Raw genomic sequence first — 10,552 nt, 5'->3', positions numbered from 1 at the left:
AACTGATCTTTTACATATGAATATAGATGACTGAGCACACCATTACTAGATACATCTGCACGCCATTCTTGTAAATAACAATCGATAAGTCTTTGTTTAAAAACAGGTAAGAACTGTTTTAACAATACACTATCGGGAAAATTCCATATTTCGGCAAAACCAAGTACCGCAAGCAGTTTTTTTAATTTTACATGGCCAGTTATTTGTGCCATTTTCACATTTGTCACGGGCATTTTCGTAAATGCATTTTAATATAATGTTATCCGTATTCAGTAATTTAAACCAATACTTTATTATATGTGTGTACCTAATGATAAATAACGGATACCTCCCTAATTCCCCGTAGACCGATACGTTACTTGTACTTAATTTAACGCCCAAAATCGTTTTACAGTATTTGAGATGTACACGTTCTAACTCTTTGGACTTAGTGAAGCCCCAAACCGGGCAGGCATAGTTTAAGATAGATCCCACAAAATCATCAAACAATTGAAGCGATATCGAAGGGCTAAGTTCATATTGTTTTATAGTATTTAGCAGTATATTTGAGGCTTTTAAGGCCTTTCCGACTATGTACTGGTTATTTAATACGAATGAGCCGGTATAATTAAACACCACCCCTAGGTAGTTGAAGTCATTAACTATTTCTAGAGGCACATTATTGAAATGCCAGCGCTCATTACATTTTAGCCCACCCCTACGACGAAACACCACTATCTTGGTCTTAGATGTGTTGACTTGTAGGCCCCAGTACTGGCAGTACTCGTATAATTTGTCTAAACTGGCCTGCGAATCTTCAACAGAATGGCCAATAATTGCCATATCATCGGCGAATAGCATATTTGTATATATTGGTAAAAACTTTAAAAAAAACAACTTCTCTAAATTTACAAAGGCTAGAGTTAAGATATTTTGCATGGAACCTCTGTGAAGTGAACCTCTAGGAAGATTGTACAAATTATAGCCCTGGAGTCAAAATTGGCCCCACCCCAGGGTCATTGATTTTCACTATGAACATATGATAAAAATCTTCTTGTCTGAAGGTACAAAGCTTAGAGCTTTGATATTTGGTATATAATATCATCTATGGGTCCTCTAATAAAGTTTATTAATTATGACCCTAGTGTTAAAATTGCCCTGCCCCAGAGGCGATAGTTTTCCTTTTATGTATAAAGTAAAAACTTGAAAAATCTTCTCTGAATTGACAAGGCTAGAGGCTAAATATATGGCAGGAGACTTTGCGAAGTGAACTTCTACCAAGATTGTTCAAATTATAGCCCTAGGGTCAAAATTGGTTCCGCCCCGGGGTTATTGATTTTCATTATGTACATAGAGTATACAAAAATAAAAAAAAATTGTCTGAAGGTACAAGGCTTAGAGCTTTGATGTTTGCTATATAATATCATCTATAGGTCCTCTACCAAAGTTGTTCAAATTTTTCCCCTGGTGTCAAAATTGGCCCTGCCCGGGGGCAGTGATTCTCATTATGTACACATAGTAAAAAAACAGAAAATAAACAAATGTTTTCTGAATGGGAGAAAGCTACAGCTTAGATATTTGACTTGAAATGTTGTTTGGTGGACCTGTATCAAGATTGTTTTGAATTAAACCCTTGGATCAAAATTTTGCCTGGCCCTTTGATGTACAGCAATGAAATTTTGACCATGTGCACAGTTTTCGTTGTAAAATTGAACTTTGATATCAGGTGACCTAGATTTTGATGATGTGACCTACTTTCTTGTCCTTTGATGTACAGCTATAACATTTGAACCATGTGCACAGATTAAGATATAAAGTTAACTTTGATATCAGCTGACCTAGATTTTGACAAAGTGTCTTTCTGTGTTGTCCTTTGATGTAGTCGTGAAATTTAGGCTGTGTGAAATATGACCTTCACCACAAAATTCACTACACTCAAGTGCATTGATATATTCCTACTCTGATCTGTTAATGGATTAACAATATATTTAACCATTTATCTGATAATAAGAATTAGATTATGTCAGGGATTTATGCATTATGACAATCTTCTATCGTATAGAAACAAAAAAAATCTGTTCCTACACTTCTGTTATATTAATGCGATGGCATAGCATTTTTCTCAAATGCAATCTTGTATTTTATATTTTAATATATCTCTAAACCTACACGCTTCTTGTCAGGCAATTTTACGTCCATTCGATCCGTGATAAGTCCGAGATGATTATGAAAAACCGTTAAGGTGCTCCGATTGAAACAAATGTCGGTAAAGATATTGCATGCCAGTAAGTCTTCGAAACAAAGGAAGGTAGTTCGCATAGATTTGTAAATATATTTCCGATATCATAATTGAATGTCTTTGCCTAAGGTCCATAACTCTAGCATGACATTTGACTTATATATGGCCGTTTTTGAACTTAGAAAATTCCTGGTTTCAATGTTGCGTGCAACACTTATCTGTGAGGCGTAAGGGGTTCGAATCATCGACTGTTACCACTAGGCCACAAGTGTCTATTTAAAAGGCTGAATGGAAGTATTCGATTCTTAATGGTTATATACATGACTGCTGATTATATCAGTTTATAGTTTAATTAAAATTGAACATTCCCTGTAAATTTTCAGCATTTGAAAATGACCTAAGAGGGCTTAAATAACCAAGTCGTGTTGTGATTTCATGATTATGTTCAAATTTAAAGATCCTGTAACACAATTCTTTTCATGGTTTTATTTCATGAATATGATGCTCACATTAGGATTTGTGAATATTGTTAGTTCCAATAAGTATTATTTATGAAGATATAACCCAATTTAACATTTCATGTAAATAAAGGGAGGTAATTAGAAATTTATTTTCTATAAATTCTAAGTCAAATTTTCCAATAAGGAACGAATGCATGTAATTATTGATTAAATATAATGTGCACACATATTTGCAGTACACATTTTACATATTCTTCGATGTTTAAACATTTTTTAATTTGCATAATTATATACATACATGTATGTAATTATATAATTATTTGCAAGTGTGATATACACACAGTAGCAATGTCAATTACAAAACATACAGGATCCGTAGTATATTCGCACAAAACAATTACTTAACTTTGAAGTAAAGTTTGAAAGTCAAGGGAAATTGCCCGATTATAAATATAAAAATGCAAGAGTCTGGCACACCATGTGTGCGCACGCAAACACACTCACACATTATGCAAATTGACTAATAGACTGTTATTACACTGACTGACAAAATCACCTGAAAAATGTCTATGATAAAATATAAATCTGGTTTTAATATAAAAAGACTGCCTAACTCTTTTTTTTATAAATTGAACATCACAAGTAAGTTCCAATAAATATGTATAGAAATTTCATTGGACCACGTGAGTTATATAAATCTTTCAGTCGAAGTAAATTTTAAAACTGAAAGGAATTATGGCAAAATGTAAACTGACTTTTCACTCACTATATATACTTGGATGGGCATAATGTCACTTTAACATAACAACTACCAATTACTTGATGTTAATATATGAATTTTTCAAGAGAAGTTATTTCTGAAAAGCATGTTTTGTAAAATTTATTTCCCTTAATATACTACAATATAATATATATGCGACTAATTTTAAAATCCAGACGTTATTCATACAAAATACATTTCTTTATATATCAAATACATTTGCATCTGAATAATGTATGTTAATTCCATAACATTTTACTGTTATCAAACATTTTCAAGTAAATAACTTCGCAATCATTCATGAAATACAAGAATGAACATTCACAATTCATTATTTATTGTTATTTATCAATGCTTATAAAGTGTCAACTAATTAAACTATCGGATCAGCTTCATAAGTCACAATTATAATAATCACAATTGGTATGTTATATGTGCGCATGCGACAAGATGGCGGTTTATTTCTACTCGTTGTGATAAATATTTATAAAAACTGGATATTTAATAAAACTTCAAAACTGTTTTTGTGTGGAAATGGCTTAGTAACGTGACAATTGAATACTTCATATACATAAACCAGTTCTATTAATGACAGTGAATGGGTAAAAACAGAAAACGGACTAAATCTCAGGTATCGCCTGACGCGGGAAATCCTTTGCCTGAACAAAAAAGGACCGCTATGGATCAAAGTGATCAGTTATCACCGTCAACTCTGTCTAATGTAGGTAACGGTAGCTTTTTACATCAATTACAACAGCCTTACATCCCTAATATGATGGGATCTTATATACAGAGTCCAAACGCAATGCCTATGACACCGCCGCCTCAGATGCCACAGTCGCAAACGCAGCATTATAATAATCCAGTCTCACCGATTATCGACAATTCGGTAATTATGTCAAAACTTGAAGCTATTGATTTACGTTTGCGTAAACTGGACTCAATTGAGGAACAAGTGTTAAACATTAACTCTAAAATATCTAATGAATCATAGAATCTCTTCTCTGGAATCCAAAATGTCTGATTCGAATAAAACAATACTAGAACTTAAAAAAAGCAGAACATTTGATCCACAGGTGTGCAATGAGATCAGTTCTAAACAGAAAAATATCGACAAAATTCTCTCCGATGAAAAACAAAGATATAATAGCATGCAAGGTGAACTGCATAATTTGAAACAAAGCAACTCTAAATTAGAAGACGATATTGTGGATTTGCAAGCACGATCGATGAGGGATAATTTGTTGTTCTTTAACATTCCACATTCCTAGCTAACAACAGACGAGATGAAAACTGTTCATTAAAAATTCTCAACTTCTGTGAAAACAATCTAAAAATGTCAGATGCTAAGAAAAACATAAAATTTGATCGTGCTCATAGATTAGGGAAATTTTTGTCAAACAAAACACGTCCCATTGTAGTCAAATGCAGTTACCCCCCAGATAAAGCTTTGATAAAACAACAAGCTAGAATGTCATTGAAAAATACAGATTATCGGGTTAGTGACCAATATCCCGACAAAGTGCGAGAAAAACGAAAGGCGTTAATCCCTGAGCTTATCAAAGCACGAGAAGAAGGCAAGAATGCAATTATTTCATTTGACCGGCTTATCATACGAGGTCAACGATCAACCAGTACTTCACCTGATGATACGCATGAGTAGGACATAACGGAGGAACAGTTAACATTTGTCTTGTGGAATGTCCAAGGTCTCCAAAATAAATTAGATGACAATGATTTTTTAACCTTTATAAACAGATATGACATTATTCTTTTGACTGAAACATGGACTTCTTCCAGATCAAATGTATGCATTGATGGATACCTGAATTTTCATTGTGCTAGGCCTAAAACTAACAAAAGGGCTAAACGTTATAGTGGAGGTTTAATTGTTTATTACAGAAGCCATTTAAGCGGAAAGATTGACCTTGTTAAATCCGATAATAGAGGTATATTGTGGTTTAAGATCAAGAGTGATCGATTATGATATCTAGTCCGTGATGCGTTTTTCTGTTTAGCATATATTCCTCCGGAAGAATCATCTGTTTATAAAAATGAAAATTCGATACTTTTTGAATGTGTTCTATTTAGCCAAATAAGTGCCGATTTTAGTCGGTATAAAACTCAAGGTGATACGTATTGGTGCGGGACCTGAACAGTCGAACAGGGGTAGCCCCCGACTTTGTTGAAAATATAAATTTACAGAGATTTGTGGACATGCCAGAAATGCATGATGTTATGTTACCTGTAAGACACTCGTCTGATAAAATATGTAACCCGTTTGGTCTAAAATTACTTTCTTTATGTAAGCAGCATGATTTACGCATTGTAAATGGCCGATTAGAAAAGGGTGATTTTACATACACGAAGTATTTCTTATTATTATATATTTGAATGTAGAATCTCTCAAAAAGTAAATAACTTGAAAATTAAATATATAATCAATGGTAACTATTATAATAATGAAAGAAAAGAAATACTTGCAGTCACGTCATCTTGCTATGTAATTAGTTATTTACTTATGCATACATGTTATTGTATATATTATGAATGCTTGTACATGACTCTTTTGAGAGTTAATTTGCAAAATAAAGATTCTTCTTCTTCTTCATATCACTGCTGCTCTAGAAATAAAAAGGGTGCTAGCGTTGTAGATTATCTTATTGTAAATATTTTAGGTTACTGTAATTTGAATACAATGGAGGTGTTAGGTGTAAACGAATTTTCAGATCATTGTGCTGTTGAATTTTCTTTAAATTGTGATTTGTCAAGTTCAGCTAATAATACAATCATTAAAGAAGATAAATTAGTGTGGAATAATGATCATGTTTGTGACCTTTGGCTTGTTTAGAGAATAATAGATATGATTTTGACAAGATTGTATACGAAATTGATAACAAAAATATTAATATCACTGAAGGTATGCAAGCATTTTCGGATGTGATATATAAATGTTCATCTATGATTTTTGGTAAAACAATAACAAAAAATGGTCTTACTTATAGCAAAAAGGGCAAAAATCGATGGTTTAATCAAGAATGTAGGCATTATAAATCACTTTTTATGAAGCGAGAAGAAGGCTCAAAAGAGTAAACACAGAGGAAAACAGAAAACGTTTTTTAGAATTAAGAAGCAAATATAATAAAATCAAACATAAAGCTAAATTAAAGTTTTTCACGACTGAAAAAAATATATTTTCTGATTTAAGTAAAAAATCATCTCGTAAATTTTGGCAGAAAATTAATAAATTCCGAAATAAGAATGAGAGTACAAACTTCGATGTTTCTTTAGACGAGTTTGTTAATCATTTTGCTAACATGCCAAGAAATACAGATATGAATGATTTAGAAGTAAATTTAGATGAAATTCATGTAGATTTTTTAGATACAAAAATCACCAAAGATGAAATTTTAAAAGCGATTTCCTCATGCAATAGAAATAAAGCTGCATCAACGGATAAAATTGTGGCCGATTTTTTTTTTCGACGCTAAAGATTTCATTACACCATATTTAGTTAAATTATTTAACATTATCTATGATGCAGGGGTTTATCCTGATTCTTGGACCAAGGGGATAATTGTCCCAATTTACAAAAAGGGTGATAAATCCGATCCTAGTAATTATAGGGGTATTACTCTTGTGAATAGCATGGCTAAACTTTTTTCCCTTGTTTTAAGAACAGAACAGAACAGAGTTTATTTCATAACTTGTACACACATAGGTACATCGTTATTACAAGCATTTTTAAATATAATTATAGGTCACATATTTTACAATTACACATAAAGAAAAAACAAATCAATACAATACTGAGCAATGGGATATTTAATACATACAATGTGATACATTACATACACTGACAAAACTCCATTTATCAATTATATATCCATTTCTTTAAATTACTTCTGTAAATGAATAATGAAGAGTACTAAATTTAAGCGGAGAACAAACTATAACTTCGCTTTTAATCGAATTTGTTTGATAAATTATTTATATAATAATATACTGAAAAAACATCAAGGTATATATAATCAAAACTGCATCATAATACTATTGAAGATTTCTGAAGTAATCATTTCGTTTGATGTTTGCCTTTTTTAAATAATAACATAAGTTTGTAAGTACTTTATGACTTTTAGATTGTAGTAGTTCTATAAATTTGGCCATACTAGGCCTAATGTAAAAATATCGCTTAATGTATTGACTACGTAGATTTTCATAAGCACTGCATTTTAAAACAAAATGATATTCGTCTTCGAGTTCGTTAGTATCACAGAATTGACAAGTTCTTTCGTGGCGTTCTACACGGCCTCGACCATACCTTCCGGACTCAATTCTAAGTCTGTGAGAGGACACTCGAAGGCGTGTAAGAGCGCTTCTAAAAGATTTACAATTAATCTTATCTAAATATAATTCATAACAGAACTGATCTTTTACATATGAATATAGATGACTGAGCACACCATTACTAGATACATCTGCACGCCATTCTTGTAAATAACAATCGATAAGTCTTTGTTTAAAAACAGGTAAGAACTGTTTTAACAATACACTATCGGGAAAATTCCATATTTCGGCAAAACCAAGTACCGCAAGCAGTTTTTTAATTTTACATGGCCAGTTATTTGTGCCATTTTCACATTTGTCACGGGCATTTTCGTAAATGCATTTTAATATAATGTTATCCGTATTCAGTAATTTAAACCAATACTTTATTATATGTGTGTACCTAATGATAAATAACGGATACCTCCCTAATTCCCCGTAGACCGATACGTTACTTGTACTTAATTTAACGCCCAAAATCGTTTTACAGTATTTGAGATGTACACGTTCTAACTCTTTGGACTTAGTGAAGCCCCAAACCGGGCAGGCATAGTTTAAGATAGATCCCACAAAAGCATCAAACAATTGAAGCGATATCGAAGGGCTAAGTTCATATTGTTTTATATTATTTAGCAGTATATTTGAGGCTTTTAAGGCCTTTCCGACTATGTACTGGTTATTTAATACGAATGAGCCGGTATAATTAAACACCACCCCTAGGTAGTTGAAGTCATTAACTATTTCTAGAGGCACATTATTGAAATGCCAGCGCTCATTACATTTTAGCCCACCCCTACGACGAAACACCACTATCTTGGTCTTAGATGTGTTGACTTGTAGGCCCCAGTACTGGCAGTACTCGTATAATTTGTCTAAACTGGCCTGCGAATCTTCAACAGAATGGCCAATAATTGCCATATCATCGGCGAATAGCAGTATGATAAGGCACATATCATAAATAGATAAACCTGATTTAAGAAACAGAATAAACAAATGGTGCGAGACAGAAGACATTTTTTGTGAAAATCAGTTTGGTTTCAGAGATAAAAAAAGCACAACCGATTGTATATTTTTATTATCCAAAAAGTGTTACATGATAAAAAGAAATTGTATTGTGCTTTTACATACTACGAAAAAACCTTCGATACAGTTAATAGAGGCGCATTATTTGTTAAATTGTTAAAAGAGGGAATTAGCAGTAAAATGGTGAATATGATAAAAGCAATATATGAAAAAGTTTCGTCATGTGTTAAAAATGCTTGTAAATTTTCTGACTTTTTCGATATATCAATTGGATTGAAACAAGGAGAGCCACTTTCACCGATAATGTTTATACTCTTCATAAATGATGTGTGCAAAAACATTAACCTTAATAGTTTATCAGACTATGATCTTAACCAATTATGTGTATTTGTGTTGCTTTCTGCAGATGATATGGTTGTATTTTCTACCGATCCTAATACTTTACAGAATCACCTTAACTATATATATGTATATGAATATTCCAAACAACGGGGTCTTAAGATCAATATAAAGAAGACCAAAATTTGTATTTTTGAAAAACGTAAATCTCGAGAGCAAAGACAATTTTACATTGATGATAATGTTATTGATATTGTAGACAGTTTCTGTTATCTAAGAGTGACTTTTGTTTCAAATGGTAACATTGCTAAAACAGCAAAAATTCTTTCTGATCAGACTTTAAAGGCAATGTATAATTTGTTAAGTCTTTTTACAAGAATACATGTCGATATTATAACGAAACTTAAACTGTTTGATTCCCTAGTTGCACCAATTCTACTTTATTCTGCGGAAGTTTGGGGAATATATTGTCCTAAAGAGGTTGATAAGATTCACATAAAATTTTGCAAAACCATATTAGGTGTGAAATCGCAGACTCCAAATTACGCTGTTTTAGGTGTTTTAGGGAGATTCCCCTTATCAGTTATTTGCCAAGAAAAATCTCTAAAATATAACACTAAATTAAAATCAAATCCAGAGTCATAAATGTGTAAGTTATTTTCTATTGAGTGTAATAGTACTAATGGTCAAAATTGGGCTCTCTCTGTAAAAAAACTATTGTATAATCTTGGTTTAAATGATATATGGGATAATTTTAATAAAGATGTAAACTATTTTCCTACTTTGTCACGAAGATTGAGAGATCAATTTATCCAACATTGGCATATGACAATCAATAATTTGCCGAAATTATCTTATTATGTTCAATTTAAAACTGTATTTGAATCAGAGGAATATCTTAACAAAATAAAAAGTGACAAATTAGTGAAACTGTTTGCATCCTTTAGGTTAAGCAGTCATAATCTAGCTATAGAAACCGGCCGTTATCGAGGTATAGATAGACAGAATAGATTGTGTGAAAATTGTATAATGCATGTTGTTGAAAGTGAATACCACTTTCTTTTAATCTGTACTCAATATTCTGAAATTCGCAAAAAATATTTTCCAAACACAGCATGGCCATCTTTACCTAAATTTTATAGTTAAATGTCAAGTAGAAAACAGTCAACTTTACTGAATGTATCGAAATTTTTAAATGAAGCATTTTTGAAAAGAAATGAAATTAATATGTCAGTTAATGCATGTCATATACTTTACTGTTTCTCCAAATCAGCTTCGCAATGATGTAACAATTGTATAACAATTATATGTTATTTGATGCATGTGTGATTTGTATATATATTGTAGTTTGTTAACCTTTGCCAGAGGCATTTTGTATGCTGATTATTGCAAATAGAATATTGAATTGAATTGAAATTATATTGT

This window comes from Ruditapes philippinarum, unplaced genomic scaffold, assembly GCF_026571515.1.
Source record: "Ruditapes philippinarum isolate M1 unplaced genomic scaffold, ASM2657151v2 ctg1591_1_1_1_1, whole genome shotgun sequence".
Lineage (NCBI taxonomy): Eukaryota > Metazoa > Mollusca > Bivalvia > Venerida > Veneridae > Ruditapes > Ruditapes philippinarum.
Note: the sequence above shows the minus strand (reverse complement) of the source record.